The 25,993-nt window shown below is 44.1% G+C and overlaps 2 protein-coding genes across 4 annotated transcripts in view; one reads left to right on the forward strand and one right to left on the reverse strand.

Annotated features, from left to right (window-relative positions):
* The window catches only part of LOC111865336, a 385,756-nt gene that overhangs the window by 316,804 nt on the left and 42,959 nt on the right, over positions 1-25,993 (reverse strand). The window lies entirely within an intron of this gene.
* The window catches only part of LOC117282401 (low-density lipoprotein receptor-related protein 8-like), a gene marked incomplete at its 3' end in the record, with an annotated part of 110,258 nt that continues 88,329 nt past the window's right edge, over positions 4,065-25,993 (forward strand). The window contains exon 1 of the mRNA XM_033751834.1: positions 4,065-4,098. The remainder of the gene's footprint in view (positions 4,099-25,993) is intronic.

Consider the following 25,993-nt stretch of genomic DNA (forward strand, 5'->3'; position numbering starts at 1 on the left):
GGAGGATTCTCATATATCGAAACCTGTTAGCAACGGAGAAATGAACAATTGGGAAGACTAGCGTTGTTTAAATTTTAAACTACGTGCAGTGTAGCAGCTACGTGAGAGTATACAGCTGATGATGGCCATTTGCGGCCGAAACATGTAGTGTAGAAGAAAGGAAAACGAAAAAAACTACAATAAATTGTTACACTTAGGGCGGAGTTTGTGTCATATATTGTCTGGGGTTATAATTGGACCATCCCGTTTTGGGGGGATAAAATTACGGGGACCTGGTCCTCCACTAGTGAGGGCCAGCAGCAATTACAAACGACAGACCCATCCTCTCGCCAGGGAGGGTTTTACATAAGGACTATGACCGCAGTGTTCAGTTGAAAAAGAAATACTGATCACTAGTTTCAAGGGGCTTGGCGCCGAGATGAACTGATTGGTGGTAAACCGCCAGTCGTAAAGTAATTTTAACTCTGACTCGGTTGTCTTAGGTCCGCGTGGAGGCGGGTTCGAATACCTCCACCATAGCCCTATGAGTCATGGGAGGCGACGAAAAGGGAACCCAGTTCCTGAGGACATAACTGTGCAACCCTGTTCCTGTTGGATATAAATACGGGGACCTGGCCCTCCAGGTTGGGGGAGTCTCGAATCTGAGGCAGTAAAATATAATCATGAGCCCCGTGGGACTCAGACCCATGTATGGCGGCCCTGGCGATGTCCAGGAGCAACTGCAAACGACAGACGCATCCTCTCGCCAGAGAGGGCGTCTCACATCAATAAAACCGCAGCTGTCTAACAGTAACAAGTACCTGGTCTTTTACCCCAGATGGGAAGGAGGGGTTGCACCAGGACAGGCTTGCCGACTGACCGTCGGTCATAACGTAACTCTGACTGTGACATGCGAGTTTTCTTATCCTGTATCAGAGACGCCACGGAGGGATTTCTATGAACGGTCCCTTTCGACTAGCAACGGGAATCAGGCGTGCAGGAATGTTTACAGAGTAAACGCTCTTCAAAGTAACTTTAAAGTTGAACTTAACTAAACATCACTTAATGAAATTTTGGCAAAAATTCCCATCCACGACGACGTTGTTAAAGGGGCAGTTCACAACCCTTATGAATATCGTGCATAACCGTTTCTTACAGCCTTAGCTGGTTCCTAAAGAAAAGTCGTGCACTACCTTCGTTATGTACACTTCAGCATTTGCTGATCAGTGAATAGCTAGGTGTATTTTCATATATTCAAATTCTGGTTATAATCGGATAATATAACGGACACTTCATATTGGCACGTATTCTGGGTTCCGTGACTAAAAATGATTGGTTCTGTATTGGAGGAGTGGATTTATTGGCACTTCTTTACAATTACAATCACTTATAACAGCTCACAATCAATGACTGCCTAAGACTCGCTCCATTCCTGACTGCACTACGAGTGTCTTCTCTTCTGAGTGACTGACTTGGTTCTGATTTACGTGTCGGTCACTTCTTCAGCTTCCGTTGTCCGCTGGTTAACACTCCACAGCTGAACACTCAACTACTCTTACGAATGAATCCGAATGAACTCACGAATGAACTCTCTTTTATAACTAGGGGCGAACCGAAGAGAGAACACTACCTGTTATTATCTGTGTTCTTTCCGCTACTATGAAACGTGCCTAGCGACTTGCTACCGAGCAACGGAAGCCCTTCCGCTGTTGACTGCGTAACCTCGGGAAAGCATTTACAAAACCGTTGTCTAGCAATGGTCATATTGGTCATAGTATGAAACCCTACATGCGTTTCTATACGCATCTCGAGCCTAACTCGTTAATATTTATCGGAGATAAAACTGTTTCCTACGGAAGTTGCTGAGAAAAAAATGAAACTTTTTCTTAAGTCTTACGGCTTTCGAGGTAATTACATACATCAACACCTCCTCCATCGCTGATTCGATTATACGCGTGAGAATGAAAGCGAACAAATTTTTGTCGAAGGCAGAAAATTCGATTACACGGTATGCCAACGACCTTAGCAGCACTGAGAAGAAAAACACCGCTACTCTTTCAAAACTTCAGAGAGTTTAGATTTCCCATATGTAACTGTACAACGAGCTTTTCCCGTTTTAGTCAGCAAACGTCAGACTGCAAGTACTGGGCGTCGCTGGTTTCCTTATTAAGTTCGTCCGGTGCGGAAGGACGCATCCCCCCCGCTGGGCGAGGGTTCATATTGTCACGTGTTGGGTATGTCACCTGACAAATAACTTCACGTGGGTCTCGGATTTAGCGAATCTTTATTGCACACATGCGTTCATACACTCACGAGTATAATTATAATCCACTACTTCACTGTTATAATTACTTCTTGTACCACTGCTCTCGGGGAAGTCTTCTATTCCCTTTTTCGGATGGGAGCTGGTTTCTTCTCTGTTCGGAGCTACACTAAGAACTGGCCAACTGACTCCAGAGGGTGCTGAAACTTCACTGTTACTCCGGCGGATGCTATATTTCAACTAACTTGTCTCAAGTCAAAGTCAAAGTCAAAATCACATTGCGACTGACGGTGTCAGTCAGTCAGTAAGTCTTGGTGTCCAGCCCCATCTGGGGCTCATGATCAAATATTAATTATTACCGTTTGACAGTTACGGTCTTGTTTCTGTGGGGCGCCCTCTCTGACGAGAAGACGGATCTGTCTTTTGTATATGCTGCTGGCCTTTGCCAGCGCATTCTTTCTCGGGTCCGAGTCCCTTGGGACTCGCGACCATATTTTACTGTCTCAGATTTGAGACTTCCCTTTTCGTCGCCTCCTACGACTCGCAGGGTCATGGTGGAGGTATTCGACACCGCCTCCACACGGATGGGACTCCTAACTTGTCTCTTGTCGAAGCTGGGCTTTTATAACCTCGGCGGTTGCTATGCAATGAACCTTCTGTTGTCATGCAACGCTTCGAACAATTCGTTACTTTTCATCTCCTAGGAAACGCGCTTGTTTGCCCCAGGCAACGGCCCACTGTTATTGCGTTGTTGCTGTGGGAACTCTCCGTGTATTCGTCGTAACCGTGGAGACTCATTGTAGGCTGTTAACTTCCTATTGTGGCCGTTGCGCAGCAATGACCGTGAGATAACACGTTACAATATATTCAACAAAATACTACAGTACATTTGAAATTTGAAATTTGATAAGTATACATCCACATTTTTTGACCTGGGCACTAGCTGGAGGTGAGTGATCAGCTTCACGCCCCGGCCGATTTNTTATATTTATAAGTATACCCCCTCGTTGGTGACTCCGCCTTATCGTGGTGAGGGGGTTTGAGTATGCTAAGGACCCTGAGAGCTATACCAGCGGCAGCGTAGCTACTGGCAGGGCCTCCCTTGCTGGACAGGTCAAAGGGTAGGCATCNATCCAATTTCCCGCCCTGAAGATAGATGCGGCAAATTCTTCCGAAACCTTGGTACGTATCTACAAGATAGCACCGCGTCACACTGAACAAGATCGTAATTTTAATATTCGCCAATGCCGCCAAAGGTCAGAACTGCATTAATGATGTTCTTGTACTTGCTGACTTATATCTGACACTCCTGTCTTCATTTCCAGATCATTCTTCTGAGAGACGCGACCAGTTCTAGCCTTCCCGGTAAGTAGGTGCTTCAAAACAATCAATACATCTGACGGATGTCTTCGTTTCNTATAAGTATACATCCACATTTTTTGACCTGGGCACTAGCTGATGGTGAGTGATCAGCTTCACTCCCCGGCCGATTTACACATCCGCTCTATACATCAACTCCCTCATTCGTCTTCATGGCGTATTGTTTAATTGGTTAGTATGTTCTCCTGGAATATCACGACGTTTAATTTGGTAGATACCAACATTTTGTAGGAACATGCGGCCTCCAATTTCCCGCCCTGAAGATGGATGCGGCAAATTCTTCCGAAACGTTGGTACCTATCTACAAGATATCACCGCGTCACACTGAACAAGATCGTAATTTTAATATTCGCCAATGCCGCCAAAGGTCAGAACTGCATTAATGATGTTCTTGTACTTGCTGACTTATATCTGACACTCCTGTCTTCATTTCCAGATCATTCTTCTGAGAGACGCGACCAGTTCTAGCCTTCCCGGTAAGTAGGTGCTTCAAAACAATCAATACATCTGACGGATGTCTTCGTTTCGGAGTTACTAGGTAGCGGCAACCTTCCAGACCACAGCGTCGAAAGGTACGATGACATATGGATGATAAATTGGAAAGGATTTGGAAGGATGCGTTCATGACCTTATCGAAGTAGCATATCAGTATTTGCCTGGGTGGACGGAGGAAACCCAAGGAATATCTCACTCACGTTAGCAGGACGTTACGGCCGAGATTCGAACCAAGTCCCTCCCGACAAAATAGTCTCGTTAAAGTTCTGTACTTCTCAGCCAGCATACGGGCCTCCAGGAAACTGCTGGAAAAATGTACCCCGTTATTATCGCTTCCTTCTAGATCCCTTCCAATTCATTATACATCGGTCACGGTAGCCTCCGACGCTATGCAGTCTCCATACTGGAACCGTCGTTAAACAACCCATAAGTATATCCCGAATAATAGCCTGGAATATTACCGCCACGCTAGCCCCTCCCCCAAGTCCTATAGGTGTCCGTAAGGTAAAAAGGTAAAGTTGTCCCTGTGCTTAACTAATTAAGCACTACGCCACGGAGACGTATGGGGGAGTGGATGTATAAATCCACATTTTCTTGACCTTGGCACTTGCTGAAGATGAGTTGTCAGCTTCACGCCCTGGCCGCTTTATCCCTGGGAAAGAGCCCCCGCCCCGGCATCCACTGGACAGAAAGTTTCTTGGACCCCAGAGCCGGTCTGGACGACGCGAAGAAGTGAAAATTCTTGACTCTACCGGGACTAGAACTGCGACCCCTTGGTCGTCCAGCCCGTAGCTAGTCGTAGTACCGATTACGCTATCCCGGCTCCACAGGTGTCCATAAAATTCCTAATTAATTTACTGAAAACAATAACATTTTGTTTGCAGGAGAGAATTAATAATAACTGTGCGAGGTCAAAGGCAGAATCACGTGGAAACCAAGAGAGAAATTCAGTAAGGATTTGAAAGAAAATTTTATAAGCCCAGGCCCATCAACAGATTAATTCGATCTGCAACATAACAAAATAAATGGGAGCTGCCTGGACACCCGTTTCATGACAATGTAACAGTGTTTACACTGTAGCATATTCACTCGAAGCAACAACTGTGGAGCCACAGAAACAGCCACTGCTGGGTAACAGCTGTGTAACCCGAGAAAGACTGCGCTGGCAAGGGTCAGCAGCATATACAAAGACAGACCCGTCCTCTCGTCAGAGAAGACGCCCCACAAAACAAGACCGTAACAGTCAAACAGTAATAAATATCCGGTAACGAGCCCCAGATGGGGCTCGACACCAAGACTTACTGACTGACTGACCGTCAGTCGGAATGTGACTTTCACTTTGACCTGGGTACAACCGGACCACCCTGTTCCTGAGGGTTATAAATACGGGGATCTTGCCCTCTAAGTTGGGGGAGTATCGAATACGAGATAGTAAAATATGCTCATGAGTCCCGCGGGACCCGGACCTCAGAATGACTGCGCTGGCGAGGATCAGGAGCAATTGTAAACGACAGACCTGTCCTCTCGTAAGATAGGATGTTACAAAAGTGTTCAGTTGAAAAACAAAAAACACCCAGAAGAACTGACTGGCCAGTGAGAAGAGGTTCGTGTGAGATGACCGCCAGCCTGCGGGAATGTGAGTCAGGGAGCAGAGGAACGTCCACTGTTGGAAGCCGCTACCAAGCAGCACAAAGACGATCGTGACTGAGAACGCTAGTCTGTGTGTGGCAGTGATCTGTAAAGTGCAGTCACGAGTTGTTTAGGAGTCAAACAAATAAATCGGATTACAAATCGAAACCGTGTCTATAGTCACTCTATCACGTGACAAGTTTTGTATTCTTGCATAAGATTTCGTATTTTTATAAGACAGTTTATCGATATGCCCTCGTATATCGATATGTATGCCCTCGCGGTAAGACGTGGAAGTTCCATCACTCGCAAACATGAACAACTTAAACCGAAACAGGGGAGAAAAATTTATAGGAAACCCAAAATATCAAATTATGAGGAACTGTTCAGCATTCTTGACTTTTTTCATGCGTACAGCCAGAGTGAGGGACGGAGAAATTTTCATAGGGGCTGGGGTCAGTTGGGAACGCGCCTAAAAAGGAATACACATCGAATTAATTCCGTTGTTTGAAGTGAATACATGACTTCATGAGAGCCATTCCAATTAGGCCCATTCGTAATTCGTTGTTTCTCCCCCCCCCTTTCACAGTTGCTATTTTCAGTCTTTTTTTTTTTTTTTTTTTGNCAAGCGACGCAAGGGATCACGGCAATCACGTCAGTACAACTCTCCTCTCCGCTTCTAGTATCTGGCTTAATCCATGAAACGTGAATATCTTGCACCCGGTAGAATCCAGTAGTCTGCCTCAGCACAGTTTTATAAGGAACATATCGGGTGTTAAGCCGTGCAGTCTGGTAGCTGTTCAATGACATTTTGCAGGAACATAATGTTTCAGTCTACAGGGCAGAAACTGAAGCCGAGTAAACAGCAATGAGAATGCGGTACTTGGTTTTTAAGTTTTAATTTCCTTGGGCTACTCTCCTGCCCTGAAGATGGAGGCTTTGCATTCCTCGGAAAAAGGATGAATTTCCTACCAAACTACATGGCGTTACATTCCAGGATATTTTGTTTACCTATTTATAGCCAGAGAAATCGCTGACTGTTCTGCTTTAGGGTCTGTTATTCACTGTAAGTACTCTTATCCACTGTCAGCACCCACGAATGACGTCATGCAGTGACGAATGGGCTGCGTGTTCCACGCTGCAGCAGCTAGGGTTGATAACAATTTGTATTCCTACTCGTTTCTCCACCCACCCCGTTGGATTTCCACTCACTGTAGCTCTATTATTATTTATATAAAGTAACATAATGAGATCAAAGCTCTAAAATTAGGGAAATTCCGTGTTCCCATGGAAACGAACTGTCGGATGTCAACAAGTTGCATGAACGTAAGTTACGTAGTAAGTAATGAACGAATCAGCGTTTTCTTTTGCTTCGGTGCACAGTGTCCATTCTGATAATATACTCATGAGTAGGGACCGGATTTTTATGCCCTAATACTCCCTCAAATATGTATGCATTTAAGCATGAAAAACTTCCGAAATATGCACTAAAATATGCACATAAAAATTTATACCAAATATTAAAATTGATTTTACATTATTTTAAGACCAACAAATCAATATTTAAGTTCATTTTATGTAATCACTGAATGATTCACTTGCAATAAAAAGATATACTTAAATACAAATCATGCAACAGAGCCAACATATTTCATTACAAATTTAAAAAACCAACGGTACTCACATTTAGCTCTCCGAACTTTCAACTTCTCTTCTGTTGCAGTTCACAATTACTAAATGTTTTAGGTTTTCCATAGTTAGTCGCCTCCTATTGTCTCGTAAGATGTCCTTATGGCGGGAAAAACTTCTTTCCACCTCACAGGAACTTAGGGGCGCATGTACAAAAGCCGCTATTTGCTCCACTGTTAGTGATTTTTTACTTGGCAGATCAGTACGTTTACCGGCTAAAGTTTCTTCAATTTCACAAACTTGTTCATATCCTGGATTTTTTTTAAAGAATGCTGTTTACTTTTTTCTTTACTACTTCACCAACTCTTCCAGGAACCGAATTCAATTCGGAAACAGTGGTTTTGAACACTCTTAACGACTGATACAAAGGAGTATTGCTATTGCTTGCCTCCAGTGAGGAAATGGCGGATGGAACATGAGAGAAGTGAGCAGATATATAGGAAAGATTAGTTTCTAGTTCTGCGTTTTTTAGTACATCTTGGGCAATTTGAATTGATGCTGCACTTTTGGGATCAAATGTATTCACGACATTCCTAACTGTTTCTAAATGTTCGGTATAATAACTCGCTGCACACAGCCACGTGCCCCAGCGCGTTAAAATTGGTTCTGGCGGAAGTGGAACGCTCGGTGCTACTGCTTTAAAGGCTTCTTTTCTGTATGGCGCTTTAACAAATACCTTCTTCACAGAAGAAACCATCTTGTCAACAAGCGAAAGATTTGCACGAATTGTTTCTGCAACACGGTGCAACCCATGGGCAAGGCAAGTCAAATGTTTCATATTTGGAAATATAACTTTAAGAGCAGTACCGGCTTTCATCACATAACTTGCGGCATCAGTCACAAAAAGCAATACGCGCTCATACTGAATGCCATTCGGCCATAGTAAATTCATGGAATTGATAAAAAATTCGGAAACTGCGCAGCTATTTGTGGTTTCAAATTGCTCTACCGCAAGAAGATATGGGGTAGATTGTTCATTCTTATTAAGGGATCCAACTATACAATTTGCAATAAACCGTCCCTCACAATCTTGTGTTTCGTCGATTGATACCCACACAAAATTATCTTGAATCTTATCTCTAATGCTATCAACTGTAAGATCGTAACACTGCTTCACGTAATTTTTGCGCACAGTAGATTCATCCGGCACTTTGCGCTGTGTATACTTCTCTATGAAGTTTCTCGGAGTAGGACTGGTTACTTTCCACAGCGGAATATCTGCCGCTACAAAGGCTTCGCATAAATCAAAAGAAATCTGTGAAAAACTACTATAAGAAAATTCACTAAGCAGTTTTTGAACAGGAGCACTTTTCGTGGATTTAATTTTAATGTTCTCTTTGTGTATATTAGTATTCAAATTCTGAAGCACTTGAAAGCGTTTTTCACAACCAACTGTTTTCTCACACGCTCGGAAATAAAGAATTTCGTTATCCGTACTTATCATCTCTCCTTCGAACTCCCGCTGATACAGCTGTAATTTAGTTTTCTGACTTACTTTCACTTTCGGCATGACTACAGAAAGCTAAACAAACTTAACTACAGACTAGTCACCACTAATGTGAATGGCCCCCAGCTTCAAATGAAGAAGCGTAAAGAACCTCATGGAAATTTCGAAATAAATGTCCCTAATCGGTTGAATAGTATTACGTTGATAGCGGATACACGTGAACGCTTCCGACTAATCTCTTCGCGGCCACTTTGATGGTACGCGGATGAGGCAAGTTACGAGTAGAGGGATCGGGGAAGTCCCGTCCTGGGTACTGCATCAGAAACATGAATCATGACGAAATGTTGAGTCAAATATGCAACATATTCTAACGCGGAAAAGAAAAATTATATACACACGACCATGATTGAAATTTTGAATATAAAATTAAAAAAAAAAATATATATGACAAAGATTTTCAGAAGGAAATATGCAGTATAAATAGATTTCTTCGAAAATATGTTGCTTATTCATAAAACAGGCAAAATATGCATTTATATGCACCTTCAAACCATGTCCACAATTTAAGAAATGAAGTAATTCATACATATATCCAAACGAGCATACTTTCTGGTTGCAAGAAAGAAATATGTATTTGCATTAAAATCCGGTCCCTACTCATGAGGGTATACGAAGTGAAATGACGATACTGTCACGTGATGAGTGACGATACACGGGGTTTGGATTGGTAATCTGATTTACTGGACGCTTACACTCGTAACTACAAATAACTACCACAGTCTGAGCTACACACTCCACAGATCAATGTTAACTACAGCTCACATAAATTCTTCTCAGTCTTCACTAGCCGTTGCTTGGTAGCGGTTTCCAACAGCGGACGTTCCCCTTTCCTCTGGGTTCCCGAACTGTCCCTGGCCTCAGCTACCAGATTTTCACTTCTCACGACTGCAACTCTCATCTGACTCAGCAACAAATGAAACACTACGCCTCATTATATAGCTATAGAACTGACTGCACATAAAGCGTCTGTTTCATTATTGCGTGTTCTCTCGTTGCCGCGCAAACAACGTGTCCATAGAACTGCTCCCTAGCAACGGCTGTTGTAGTGTTGTCTGTTTACAGAGCCGTTACCTGGCAATTTGCCCACATGCCACAATATACGAAACGGTTTAGAGTTGACTGTGTGTGTTATTCGTGGAAGGTGGTGTGGTGTTAAACGTCGGCCTCCAAGCATCATTCGATAACATGCGAGACTGCGAAGATTATGGGAGAGCACAGGTGAAAATAATACCACGAAAACTTACATATTAAATTATTATATTTCGCTTTGGATTGCCCTAGGAGTTAACACTAATACATGTGTCCGTCACATAAACACTCACGTAAAGACTGAACTGGAAACTTCGCAGTAAGACACAAACCGTAACCTTCTGAGCTATATCATAGTTAAAAAATGTCATGTACCCAATGACATGTGATCTACGGATCCTGCTTTTCGCTGATCTAATTTCAAGGTCTTTATTATTCAGAGACCACGGAAAGATATACACGTGAACTTTTAAACAATTGAAGCATAATGATAACTATATGTAGGGCCGCGCCATAGCTCAAGCGGTTAGTCGCTGGCTTCCCACAGCGGCAGTGGGATTTATGGTGGACAAAGTGGCGCTGGGGCAGGTTTTCTCAGAGTACTCCGGTTTCCCTTGCCAATCTTCATTCCACCAATTGCTCCACAATAACCCTCAACTATCATCTCGGGCTGCTACAATAGGCCAGAAGTGGCCGCAGTACAAGGGACTTAGTCTCACCCCACTAGCAATAAGAAAATCTGTATGTACCAAATGGTTTGTCCTTAAAATATCTCTCACAATTTTCCCCCAACATACTGTTGTTGTATATTTGCAATTATTCTCACAAAGAACTGCGAATATTTCCCTATGAACATTCAACGGTTGGTCTTTGTTAGGGAAACACAGAGTTTCCTATGAGGTACGAACTGAATCTTCATATACTATGCAGATAAACGTCAGCATTCAAAGCGTTTGTGTGAGGCTCACAAGTCTGCACATTCTTTGGTCAGGTTATGAAGATTAGTGGTAAGCATTTTCGAGTAATTGTATGGCTTCCAGCGCAGTTGCAGGATACGGGTCTGGCAAACAACAAAGACATTCCCAGAACGCTTGCAATATCTTTACGGCTCAGCCCTCCTTACACGACGCTTACGACGTCCGGGCATCCGCAAGCACAATGTACCACTTGTTCCACAAATGACAGAGAGAACTGAGATTTTCACAGTTGTAAGGATTTAGATTGCAGTCTCTTCGGTTGACGTCATGCCGAGACGTGTACAGTTATCGATGCAAAGGCGATCCTTACGTTGAAGACTGAGACAGCAGGTGCTTCACACATCACACGTGCGCCGTCCGCTCGTCAGAGAAGGTGGTCCACATCGACAAAATGACAACAGCATGACTAAAAAAATCTGGTATTGGGCCCCAGATGGGGCTTGACACCAAGGCTGACTGGCCGACTGTCGATCGTAACATTACGTTAATTTATTATTATTATTATTATTATTATTATATACGAGTGGGGGAGACGAGGAATTCATGTAGGATATTGGTGTGAAAGCCCGAAGGAAAGAGACCACTTGGAAGATCAAGGCGTAGGTGGGTGGACAATATTAAAATGGATCTTAGAGAGATAGGATGGGATGGTATGGATTGGATTGATCTGGCTCAGGATAGGGACCAGTGGTGGGCTCTTGTGAACACGGAAATGAACCTTCGGGTTCCATAAAATGCTGGGAAATTCTTGAGTAGCTGCAGATTTGGCTTCTCCTCAAGAAGGGCTCAGCTCCTTAAGTAAGTAAATTATTTGAAAACGCCCTTTCTCCAGTGTGTACCGGGTTTGTAACCACCTTCACCTCAGCGCAGAGCTTCGGATCTTAACTGCACTCCTACACACGCCTACAAGGAGTGACGTGTATACAGTTTGCTGTTACCACCTAGACTACACAAGTACAGCAACGGATGGAAGAGGTCGCGAAATAATAGAGGTACTATCGCAGCATAGTACCAGGGATAGCGTAGTCGGTATAGCGATTGGCTACGGGTTGGCCGACCGTTGGATCGGAGTTCGAGTCCCGGTAGGGTAAAGAATTTTTTCTTCTCCACGTCGTCCAGACCGGCTCTGGGGTCCACCCAACCTCCTATCTAATGGGTACCGAGGGAGCTTTCCCCAGAGAAAAAATGGCAGGGGCGTGAAGCTAACCACTGACTTCCAGCTAGTGCCGAGGTCAAGAAAATATGGCTCTATACATCCACTCCCCCACATGCCTTCATGGCGCAGTGCTTAATTAAACACAGGGACATTTACGTTTTACTTTCCAAATATTTTGCCAGAAGGACTAAGTAAGACCGAGTAAAACCTCAGTCATGACAGTCGGTGTTCCGGGCGAACAGAGAATCCAAACAATTAGAGTTTAAAGCGCTACCACTAAGTTAACCAGCTCGTACTTTGTATTTCTGTGTCACGCAGGAAGCTAGACAGGGTTCCTTCATCACGTTCAAGAAGTAGAACACGCAAATAAAGGGTCATATTAATTTCAAACGGAAAAGTATACAATTGATCCGTGGTGAAAACAAAAATCGCTGTGAGGCTCATTCCGGAAATTGGGGCAACTAAACTTACACTGCTTCTGAAATACTTGTATATTTCCTTGGGGATCATACAACTCTTCCAGCCATCTGTTAATCGTCCAGAAGGCTTACAAAGGTCCTGGTAATTTGCAGCGTTACTCAGAATACAAGTACAGGCCCTTTGTTATCTGAACTCTCCTTTGTGGGCTACATCAAGGACTAAATTTTAAATTATTAAAATAAAATTTATGTGCGAGCGTTACGTCATTAATTATGAGGCAGTTCTTCCTCTCGTGACATGATTGTGTATTATTCGGGGAGACTTCGAAGCAATGATAATGGAATTTCGCTTAGAGACTCTTATCATTAGGGTCCAATAGGTCGTGAACTTTATATTCAGCCATGGATCTTCAAGAAGCAGAGGAATATAAAAGATGGTAGCCGTTCAGCTGATCTAGGAATTCTGCGTCCTTTATAAAACCGGAAATTTAATTACCATTACGGCTAGAGGTTCTTGCCGAACAGTATTTTGTAATAGATACTGTCACAATTAATTATCTCGGACTTGGAACATCGTCGATCACTTCTAGAGACTGGATCTGCTGTCAGACGTAAGGGAGGAAATGTTCGCAGTTTGTTGGCCAGGTGGTCGAGGCTAGATGTTTCTAGCGGTCTCAACTCAGTACGAACGTCTGTTCTACAGCGCCTGATGACGGAAACAGACTCAGTTTCCGAACCACAACTTGAAAAATAAATTCAGACTAACGGACAACGCACAAAGTAACAGTCAGGGGCATTTAATTATCATGTTTATCGTGATAAATTAAAAAAATAAGTAATTGGGATACACTGGACTCTTAAACAACACATCACTATCACACACAGACTAGTGTTCTGAGTCAGGTCTTCACTAGCGGCTTACAGTGGCTGACTTTCCTACTTCTCTGGATTTCCGAACTGTCCCCGGCATCAGCTACCATCTTCTCATTCCTCAAACTGACTGCCTGTGGAATCTCTCTCCACTTCTCAAAGCCAAAGTCAAAATCATTTTGCGACTGACGGTCAGTCAGTCACTGAGTCTTGGTGTTGAGCCCCATCTGCATCAAAGTCACTTTGCGACTGACGGTCAGTCAGTCAGTAAGTCTCGGTGTTGAGCCCCATCTGCATCTCATGAGCAGATGTTTATTACTGTCTGACAGTTACGGTCTTGTTTCTGTGGGACGCCCTCTCTGACGAGAGGACGGGTCTGTCTTTTGTATATGCTGCTGGTCTTTGCCAGCGCAGTCTTTCTCGATCCGAGTCCCTTGGGACTCGCGACCATATTTTACTGTCTCAGATTGGAGACTTTCCTTTTCGTCGCCTCTTACGACTCGCAGGGTCACGGTAGAGATATTCGACTCCGCCTCCACACGTTTTCTCCACTTCTCTCTAGACTGGTCCTTGTTATACAGCCTTGGCACAGACCGCACAGAAAACAACCGTTTCCAACAATTATTCTATTGCTGCGTGTGTCTGTAGCGGCAATAACGGGACGGCTATAGAGCCATTGCATATCAAGGAAGTGTTTACAGAGCCGTTACCTAGCAACGGCTGTTCATAATTCTTGGTTTGAACAAATATGGCTCAATACTGACTCAGAGAAACAGTGGGAACACATACACAAACATGTATACCGCATGGTGCGAAGTCGTGACGTACACGTATATGTACGTTCAAGTAAAACCCATATAGTTCACCGAAACAACACGGTATCAATTACTGTTTTCTGATGTGTGAAACCGTACAGACTGGTAGAAGTACGCCGACGTTTCGGGCTATGTTTCCGCTCGCTTATTTCTAGCTGCATATTGAGCTAACGTTTAGTCTCTGTATATGGAGATGTATTCTGTCGAATTGTCGGTGAACTTCTACAGGACTACACGGGGTCATATCCCAGGACATCCTACTGTTCACAGTCGCAGCTCTAAGGACCTCGTGTCCGGCAAGAGAGAAGTGTTTTGTGAGGATACTCGCTTCACGCAAACGGAATGAGACACAGCAAGACTGACACCACTGGGACAATAAAAAGGTCCAGTTCATAACTGCATATCCCCTGCCTCTCTGGCCCTTAATTGTTCCTCTGGAAATTGCAACCGCATTGTGGTTCTCGCCCCGTCGCAGCAGGCGAGAGCCACATTGCGCGCAACACCCCGTCTGCTCCCTCGTCTTCGCACTGAAGGACGTCTGGTTCTAAGTCCTTTCTGAACAACTCGACAATTTAAATTTAACCAGCATAAATCCCGCTGAAACTTAATGGGAATGTTCGACAACTCCCATCTCTACCTACCGCTCCCACAGGTAACACTTCTACTGGTACATTCTCACAGAATACATCCCCTGAGAGAAACGATGCCATGTCTTTGACAAATAATGGCAGAGACAGACTGATACAATAAGCGGCCTGCCATCTAGAGGTAATCCTGTAACAGGTCGTGGAGGTCAAAGGGTTGAGAGACATCGAGGCTCCCATGTTTCTTAGACAATCGGCCAGCATATGGCGGTGATTTTGTCGGCCTTACGCGCAAGCAGCCCTTTAACCCCAGGAAGATTCCTGGTACTCATTTCTGACCCCAGGGGATATATGTGTAGTGCAGCTGGAAAAATTAGGCCAATTGAAAAATTCAATTACCTCATCGGAAATCGAACCCGCGGCATTCCGGATTGTAGCACAGTCCTTCAACCAGCTGCGCCACCTCGTGTCCTCGCTATCTACATCTAGATTCAAATACCTTTTTTTATTGTAGAAAAATTGTAAATACAAAAAAGGCCTAGGCAATGCCCATCTAGCCTTCTGTAGCACATTCTTATAAATATTTCATTCTATAATAGCGGTAACCCCGCGATTATTAATATAGATCTTGACTTAAATCTGAGAGTGCACTGTTAATAATCAGTACAAATACTGCTTTTGCTTTTCTTACAGTTCTGTTTTATATAAATGTAGGAATGTTGTTTATGAAGTAACAGACGCCTTGCAGAAATCTTTTTTCTTCCAGCCTTATGAGCTCTATAACTGACTTCGGGTGTTCTTTTCTGCTGTTCTGAGACAAAATGTCCATCATTGTTACTGACCGACCGACCGACCGACCGACCGACCGACTGACCGACTGGCTGGCTGGCTGGCTGGCTTGCTGACTGACTGACTCACTGACAATGTTGCCTTCTGCTGGTCCTGCCCGTAACTTATACAGTCTACTACGAAGTCTAACTCGTAACACAATGACAGGACAGAGGAAGCCTTTCGTGTATATAGTGTTAATGTAGCACCCATTGAGAATTCATCACGAATTCTCATAATTTTTATTATAAGCTTTCGTACTGTTAACTTCCCCTGATGTCTCCTCCATTCCTTTGCAGTTCTGCATGTTATCGAATGAAGCGCAGAGGCCGGAATTTAACTGCATATCCTACAAATATTCAATACTGAATTGGCTGCTTTACATACTCGTATATATTACACTCGCATGTCCATAACGAAATATTATTGGTACTCACAGAATAGACACGATACGCTGAAACAAAGGACTGATTGTTCGTTCGTGACCAACTGCACAAGACGTTGGCGCAACGTGTTGATGCTCGATTATTCAAATGAAACGGAAATTCATTGAAGGAGCGAAAGAATCATTTTGTCAGAAATTTTCCAAACTTCGATGATTAATTGAGGGGCATATTCTGGGGATATAATTCGTGGGGGGGGGGCTGCATGAGAAGCACGCTGTAGCAACTTGGGACTTGGGAATCATCTCTGCATTCGCTTGCAACAGAAGAAACCAAGAGAACCGATACCGAGATGGCCGGTCGCAGGACCTGTCGGATGCACACTCACTTCTAGACGCCGGCCACAAGACTAAAGCATTTAGAGGTTCCTGAGATTTGCCTTACAAGTATGCTGCAGTTCTACTGTTGTCAAGAACATAATATTGTAACGTATTTCGTTACTGAAGACGCCGTTCGGATTGTTAATTGGTTTATATAACAACCTACAAGTCACAACAATACACCGATTACGTGGATGAATGGGTTACAGTTTTACGTAAAGGCACTATGCTACAAGCCGGAAGGTCGCGGGATCGAATCCCAATGGGGTCATTGGATTTTTTCAAATTACCTAATCCTTCCAGCCGCACAATGGCCGGGTGGTCGACTCTAACAGAAATGAGCACCAGGAATATTCTTGGAATATTCTTGGGGGTAAAGGGCGGCCGGCGCGTAGGGCTATGAGTCGATTGTCTAGAAAATGTGGGAACCTCAACATCTCACAACCCTATGGGCCTCCACGGCCTGTTACAGGGATACCTTCACTTTTTAATTGGTAATTTCCCAAATTTAGCCAGCAATTATGGAGAGTAATGTGAATGTGGACCGGCCACGGTAGCCGAGCGGTCTAAGGCATGTACTGTCTTCGCTCGTTCGGAAGCCGGTATCGTGGGTTCAAATCCCACACTAGGTATGTGTATGTGTTTATTCTGTTTGTGTTGTCCTGTGTTTAGGCAGAGGCCTTCCGACGAGCTGATCACTCGTCCAAGGAGTCCTACCATCTGAAAAGGATCATGAGAATAAAACTTAAGAGGCCAGGCCCAAGTGGGCTGTAGAGCCAGTGAATATAATGTGAATATGGTTGAATATAAAATCGGCGACAAATGAAAACTTCTCAGAAAAGTCTCATTTTGAAAATTGACTTTCGAACGCATGAGTAAACCAAGTGACTGCCCACGAGGGAGAAGATAAGATCTGAAGCTAAGTATTGGAATTTCGCGTGGGAGGGTGTGCAGTCTAGAAGAAGGGCAGGCAATAGCGAAAATTCATGAAAGAAGTGTGAGGTGCTTTATTGCGGGGGGTGGGGGGCTAATATGAAGGTCAAGCAGCGAGAAGGCTGTGGAGGAAACGACTCTAGACTTCTATTTGAGTGGTACCCGTGTTCGAATCTCGGTCGAGACGCCGACTATCCTCACTGAGGTGTCTTCTGGCTCATTTCAGTACCTCTGGAAAAATTTCTGGATAGTATATCCATCTACGCCATAACGACTTCTTTACTCGTAATATCCACTTCACTACTGTCGCTCAATCTCCCATTCAGAGCAATATATTTTGAGATACTGTAAAGAAAATGAAAGGCAAATCTGCCGCTATGATTAATTAAGCACTATGCCATTAAGACATATGGGTGAATGGAGGTATAGCTCCACTATTCTTGACTTCTGCAGTAGATGCAGGTGAGTGGTCAGGTTCACGCCCTGGTCGCTTAACCTCCGGACAAATCCTCAGCGATACTCACTACATGGGACGCTAGTTTGGTCCCACAGCCCGTCTGGACGCTGTGGAAAAGAGAAATATCTCTTGGCCTTTTTGGGAATCGAACACTGGCGGTCCAACCTGCAGCCCGTCTCTATACCGACCCCATGAAATACTGTTAACGTCGTAAAATAAACCTCGAACATCGCATAACGTTCACTGCTCTGAAACACCTTGCCGGGCCGCGCCATAGCTCAAGCGGTTAGTCGCTGGCTTCCCACCGCGGCGGTCTGGGTGTGGTTAAGTGGGATTTGTGGTGAAAAAGTGGCGCTGGGGCAGGTTTTCTCCGAGTACTTCGGTTTCCCCCGCCAATCTTCCTTCCACCAATTGCTCCACAATCACCCTCACCTATCATTTGGGGCTGGTACAATAAGCCAGAACTGGCCGCAGTACAAGGGACTTAGTCCCACCCCACTAGCGATAAAAAAAACACCTTGCCGATTTGTAGCGGCGTCACGGATGAGGTTTCCAAACTGTGTCTGAAACATTTTTTAAGTTACGTCATCAGAAAGTGCCATAAAGCGACACGTCATCGTTACCAATTTTCAAAACTCTGTTTTCAACGTACTCATATTACGGGTACAGGGGTCTGCATGCCGAAGATCGCATTGGACACGCAGCAATTTCCTTCTATGAGGTTACCAAGATAGGACGTGGCCATGTGCTGTAGGCAGACAACACCGCGCTGCGTTCCTAACTCAACAGGACTGTTACAGCTCGGCACTCCCACACGAATTGGAGTGGCCAAACGGAGCCTTCCACCCCGTCCTCTCGCGCTATTGACAATCGCAGTCTGCGTACTAATGAGATCATACACGCAACATACTCCCCCACCAAGAAACGCTCCCTCCTGTTCTCAGTGTTGTTTCCATAAACGAGTAGCAGGGGTTAGATTCCTGGGAAGCAGCAAGGCAGTTCTCTTCTCCACAGGGTTCAGATCTACCCCGGGCCCCACACAACATCCTATACAAATGTTACCGGGGCGTGAAGCTGACCAGTACACAGGTTTAACAATACATGGATCTACAGCTACACTTCCTCATACGTGTTCATAGTGTGATGCTTAACACACTTTATAATTAAGCATGTAAAATGTGTCTAAGTTTTGAAGAAATGCCCGCTGTTCGCCAGCAATATGGCCTCTTGCCTTATCAGTATCACAGTCTGTAGATGCTAAAAATTTTGTATAAATGCATATGCTACAAGGTTGAAGGTCGCGGGTTCGATATCCGATGTCATTGTAATTTTCAACTGGCCTAATTCTTCGAGCCGCATTATGGACCTGGGATCCACTCAGCCTCTTAACAGTAACAAGTACCAGGAATCTTCATGGGGGTAAAAGGCGGCCGGCGCGTAAGGCTGACCTCACCGCCATCTGTGAGCCGATTGTCTAGAAAATGTGGGAACCTCCACGTCTCACAACTCCATGGGCCTCCACGGTCTGGTACAGGATTAGCTTTACCTTTCACTCACTCATGCAGCTGAACCCTTCTTGCAAAGCAGCCAATTCTGCAGCTACTCAAAAACTTCCCAGCATTTCATGGAACCCGAAGGTTCATTACCGTGTACATAAGAACACTCCACTGGTTCCTATCCCGAGCCAGATCAAGCCAATCCACACCATCCCATCCTATCTCTCTAAGATCTATTTTAATATTGTCCACCCATTTTCGTTTTGAGTTTCCTAGTGGTCTCTTCCCTTCTGACTTTCCCACCAATATCCTATATGTGTTCCTCTTCTCCACCATTTGTGCTACACGCCCTGCCCATCTCACCCTCCTCTTCAGTATACAGTTTTCTCCAACCTCCTATCACTTCATTTCACTTCGGTCCAAATATTCTCCTCAACACCCTGTTCTCAAACGCCCTCAGTCTATGATTCTCCCTTAATATCAGAGACAAATTTTCACACCCATACAGAACCACAGGCAAAATTATAGTTTTGTATATTCTAATTTTTATGTTTTTAGACACCAGAGGAGAAGGCAAAAAGTTTCTGGGCTGAATGGTAGCAAGCATTACCCGAATTCAATACCTTTATAACACTCAAATTTATAAATTAAAAGTCTTCTCTTGTGATTAAAGAAGAACTTTTTGGACGAAAGTGGAATCGCATCGCAATACTTGAACATCTCTTTAAAAGCCGTGGCTACCGTACAGATTGGCAATATTACAGAGTAAATATCGTAATATCTGCTGTTGTTCTCTGTCACGTTCGCGGTAAAGAGCCAGGAAGCCGACCGGTAGCATTTTCTATATGTTAAAATGGCCACAAATTATCTAGCAGTTTCACCAGTTAGATTAGAGTGTGCGCTATGCTCATGTTTAACGAAATCACTGTTCATAATATTTCATATTAACACCTTTAATTATCAGACGTCAAGCTACACTAATCACGAGTTCTGCGCGGCATATTTTCTCGCCTAACTCCTCGCCCCCCACCTGTGGCTGTGGTAACAAGGTAAAGGGATTTCTAGGCCGAATTTATGCGTGTGTATGCGGTGGGCAGCGCATGTACACAGCTCCCATCAAACAACAATGCCACAATACGCTTTAATTGGGCTCGCCACTGTTCACGAGTGTACATTCGATCATCCAGTCCATCAGAAATGTGATTTAAATGACATTTACAGAACGCCACATCAAGTAATACGTTCTCAATGTAAATTACATTACTAACTACGTGAATTTAATTCCATCTCAATAACTCTACAATTTGAGGCCGGAGGGAGAGAGAGAGAGAGAGAGAGAGAGAGAGAAATAGCGGGAGTTGTCTGCAGTCCGGCTGCAACTGTCAATAGGACTGCCATGTGACATCAGTACAGGGTCCAACATGAACAGCTTCCCACGGATTTTTGCCAGTCACAAGATGCGTACAGTAGTTAAATATGCCCAAAACTCTTCTAATATGTACAAATTCAGTCTGTACCTCACAGGAAACACATTACGTCTCCGCTACAAAATTCCAACCGTTTAATGCTGTTTAGGGGAATAATCGCTGTTTATTGTGAGAACCATACGGAACACATAAATACACTGTGTGGACAGAATGCACAGTTCAGTCCGTACCTCACAGGACATATTACGACTCCACTACAAAGCCCAACCGGTTTAGCTGTTTAGGGAAACAATCGCTGTTTATTGTGAGAACCATACGGAACACATAAATACACTGTGTGGACAGAATGCACAGTTCAGTCCGTACCTCACAGGACATATTACGACTCTACTACAAAGCCCAACCGCTTAATGCTGTTTAGGGAAACAGTAGCTGTTTATTGTGAGAATCATACGGAGCACATAAATACACTGTGTAGGCAGAATGCAGAGTTCAGTGCGTACCTCACAGGAAACACATTACGTCTCCGCTACAAAGCCCAACCGCTTAATGCTGTTTAGGGAAACAGTAGCTGTTTATTGTGAGAACCATACGGACACACATAAATACACTGTGTGGGCAGAATGCAGAGTTCAGTCCGTACCTCACAGGAAACACATTACGTCTCCACTACAAAGCCCAACCGGTTAATGCTGTTTAGGGAAATAATCGCTGTTTATTGCGAGAACCATACAGAACACATAAATACACTTTGTGGGCGAAGTGCAGTAATTTTTATTGTTAAAGCAGGTCGTATATTTAGTCACCACTGTACTTTAAGGAGCTAAACGTTACGGTGATACAATTAAACATTCACAGTCAGAATTGGTTTACGACTGGCGGTTTGCTGCCAATCAGTTTGTCTTGGCACCAAGCCCCTTCAGACTCAAGATAAGCGATTTTTTCAACTGAACTCTTGCTCACACAGTCCTTATGTAACATCCTGACTAGAGGATTGTTGTCATTTACAACTGCTGCTGGCTCTCTTCAGCGGAGTCATTCTCGGGTCCGAGTCCCTTGGGACTCATGACCATATTTAACTGCCTCAGATTCGAGATTTCCCTAAACTGGAGGACCAGGTTGCCGTATTTATATCCCCCCAAAATAGTGTGGTACAGTTATAACCTCAGGCACTGGGTTACAATTGAACATTAAATTACACTTTTCTTTATAGGAGGAAAAGTGCGGCGAGGAATGTAGCAGGCGAGAAATATGCATGCAAAATTTTAATCGGATAACTTTAAAGTAACATACAACTTGAGAAACCTAGGCGTTAGTGTGAATATATTATTAAAAACGGTATTGGAAAAATGTGGTGTGAGTGTATGAACTGGATTCATCTGACTCGGGATAAGGTCCTGTGGTGGGGTCTTGTGAATGCGGGCAAATTTCTGGAACAGTTGAGACACTATCAGTTCCTCAAGGAGAATTCAGTTCTGTGGAGTAGGTTACATGATTCCTCTAACAGAGGCCGCCACATAAGCCACAGCCGTCAAAGCGGAAGGTTTGCCAAGGTTTGCCTGCGGCCTGAAATCCTGCCCGGGGGGTTACCCCTGTGCCTTTGAATACCTGCCATTCTATCCATGCGGATGACAGGGATACCTTGTGGGGACCGCAACAGCGGAATGAGAGAAGCAAAGCCTCGTTAATCAGCTTATCACGAACATAATTACTGGTTCAGTTCAAAATCGGGATATTTCGAACCCCTGACATACGAAAAAATCTAAGATTTTTCAAGAGTTAATTCAAAATATCCTGATTGTAGAGTGAAGATTACTGTTACCTGAAATGTGATGTTGTCTGCTGCCTCCATCTTCAGGGTCGAGAACTGCTTCGTAAATGTATACATGAAGTTCTTCTGAAACGTCAATAACTATCCACAAGCCTGTATGGTATTACATCGCAAAAGACAGTATACTTTCATTACCGAGTACACAACAGCCCGCAGTTTTTGTATGAAGATTTTAAAGAGATTTGTAAGGTACAATTGCTTAAGTATAGTAGTATAATATTTTATTTTACTTCCGACGTTTTCCTTAATAATCTGTGACGTTTCAAAAGTAAGATAAGAAAAAAATATGTTGAAAGGGAGAGTCATGGCATAAGTGAGGCACGATTTGTTTTAGGCGGGAAAGAGCATCATCATATCAGTAGGTTCCCAGGTTTCGCCCATTTGTCCTGATAAGGGCAGTGACCAAGTGAACACAAGATGGCTAGAAGCAGTAACTTGAATGGTGGGCTGAATAAAACAGAAATGTAATTTGGCGGCTTCTTATTGAAGGATTTCATTTGGTTGAATTTAAAAGAGGAAGGCTCCATGCCAATCACGCAGCAGAAAATTGGATCTTGCCTACCAACTCAGCACTTGCTCTAAGACCGAGGAAAACCACGGGAAGTCTTGATCGAGTTGGCCAGTAGCAGGACCTTCCGGATGCAAACTGTCTTTTTGGCAGCTACGTTCCTGAGCAACATATTTTATGTGTATACAACAGATAAGAGGTTTCGCAAAGGATAATAATAATAATAATAATAATAATAATAATAATAATAATAATAATAATAAGCTTAAAANACAAGATCTACACGGCGCCATTCTTCAGTTACCGCCGTGGAAACCTCAAATGAAACAGTTAAAACGTTGCAAGACACGTTTTAAAAATATTAAAAATGGTTCTGTTAACAAAAGTGATCACTCTGGCTCCCACTGTTCATTTTTGAAGCACCTCTTAGATAAAGAAAATACTGATAAATATTTTCAACTTTTGTATTCTTGTGTGTTATAATTTTATCACTTAAGGGACCCCAAATCCAGAAAACCTTCGATCCTAAGTTTTCTGTGTCAGGGTCAGAATCAGAGTTACTTTAAGACTGTCGGTTTACCGTCAATCAGTTCGTCTCGGCGTCAGGCCCCTTGAGACCCACGACTAGAGATTTCTTTTTTGCGCCTGAACCCTTATGGTCATATACCTTGTGTAATATCCTCTCTCACGAGGTGACGGGTCTGTCTCTTATGAGCAAGCTTGGCCTTTGTCAAGTGTACTTATCCAAAAATATCATGTTATTGAAAATTCTTTCTTTTGCGCTATATAGAAGCCCTTTTGTCAGTACAGGTTTTGCAAAAGAGATCATGCCTATCTTACGTATCGTATGCTACAACGGCAGCTTTGTCACCTGAATGGTCCTAAGCTTGACCGCCGTCAAGATTAAAACCCCAATAATTTCAAATTTTTTGTATAATGACTCCCATACTATATACAAATTCAGTCCTTACCTCACAGGAAACACTTCATCTCAATAACAAAGACAGAACGGTTAATACATTTTAGGGAAATAATCGCTGTTTATTGAGAAGATCATATGGAACACACAAATACATGGGTGGAGGTGGAACTCAGGACGCTATGGGAAGCGTAAAGAGAGACCTACGTCTTTTCTTTCTAAACCCAAGGAAGCCAAATCATTTGATGCAGTACGACCTTAAATTGATGGGTGAGATCGGCAGAGGTGAAGAGGGTAGGGTAGGTGAAGACGTGGCACAACCTGTCTTACTGTCTTTAACACAACTAGGGAAAGCTGGCACTGTTCCCATTAGAAGTTGCCACCAGAAGTGGCTCATATTGCCGCAGGCTAAATTGGATCATGCCCATTGTAACAGCCGTGAACAGGGCAGCTCCTGGGTTCTGGGCACAGTTTTGCAATCTAGAGCTCTTTGCGTGAATCATGGCAACACATACACAGTCAGCGATCCCTGTGCAGATGTGCTGTTCATTACGTGTCTACATGATACCACCCATGGTCCAAATTCTGAACAAAATGGATCCAGCTCATGCGGTCGTAACGTATTTGTTCAGGATAAATAATAATAATAATAATATTAACCATAACAATAATAATAGTGATAATCTGTGGGCGCTACACTCCGTGATGAACCTTGACCTCTATTTTACGGTTTCTTAATCAGATAGACAGTCGGTAGGAGTACTTCGCAGGGGGATCAGCCCTTCGCAAAGCCGCTACCTAGACAGGCCAACACAAACATAGAATAAACGCAAAGATCCATGCCTCGAATGGGAATCGAACCCACTACCCCAGTGTTTGGGAGGGCGAAGACAGTTCATGCCTTAGACTGCGCGGCGACTGTGACCGCGAGCGAAGACAGTTAATGACTTAGACCGCGGGCGAAGACAGTTCATACCTTAGACCGCTCGGACACCGTGACCGCTAGCGAAGACAGTTCGTGCCTTAGACCGCGCGGCCACTGTGACCGCGAGCGAAGACAGTTCATGCCTTAGACCGCGCGGCCACTGTGACCGCGAGCGAAGACACTTCATGTTTAAGGTCTTTTTTTTTTAAGTTTAAGGTCTTTCATTCTGGTCCGTCACACTAACCAATTAACAATCAAGTTCCTTCCGTCAAATGTGACACTTTTTTAAGTTTTCCACCTCGTCAGCACCTGCCTTACATGTTCACACTTCATGTCTCAGACCGCGCGGCTACTGTGACCGCGAGCGAAGACACTTCACATCTCAGACCGCGCGGCTACTGTGACCGCGAGCGAAGACAGTTCATGCTTTTGATCGCGCGGCCACTGTGACCGCGAGCGAAAACAGTTCATGCCTTAGACCGCGCGGCCACTGTGACCGCGAGCGAAGACACTTCATGCCTTTGACCGCGCGGCTACTGTGACCGCGAGCGAAGACAGTTCATGCCTTTGACCGCGCGGCTACTTTGACCGCGAGCGAAGACAGTTCATGCATCAGACCGCGCGGCTACTCTGACCGCGAGCGAAGACAGTTCATGTCTCAGACCGCGCGGCCACTGTGACCACGAGCGAAGGCAGTTCATGCCTCAGACCGCGCGGCTACTCTGATTGCGAACGAAGACAGTTCGGCCACCGTGATCGGCATTTGTTCCAGATCCATTTTAATACTATTTTTCCACTAGCGCCTATGTCTTCCAAGTTGTTCTTTCCTTCTTCACGTCCTCCATAAAATACGTGTGATATCGTATGCATTACTCTTCCATGCGTGCAACATGCCCTGAACGTGTAACCATCCAAATAATATTTTTGACCAGTACAAATTGCGAAGCTCCTAATTACGTACTTCTTCCACAGCATCCTTTTGCTTCCCCCCTCGTATGTCGTATTCCACTCCCCAGCACCCTGTTCTCAAACACGCTGAATTTATGCTCCTCCTTCAGAACGTAGTTGGTTCAGGCACTATGCTACAAGCCGGAAGGTTGTGGGTTCAATTCCC

The sequence above is a fragment of the Cryptotermes secundus genome, unplaced genomic scaffold (assembly GCF_002891405.2).
Source record: "Cryptotermes secundus unplaced genomic scaffold, Csec_1.0 scaffold853, whole genome shotgun sequence".
Lineage (NCBI taxonomy): Eukaryota > Metazoa > Arthropoda > Insecta > Blattodea > Kalotermitidae > Cryptotermes > Cryptotermes secundus.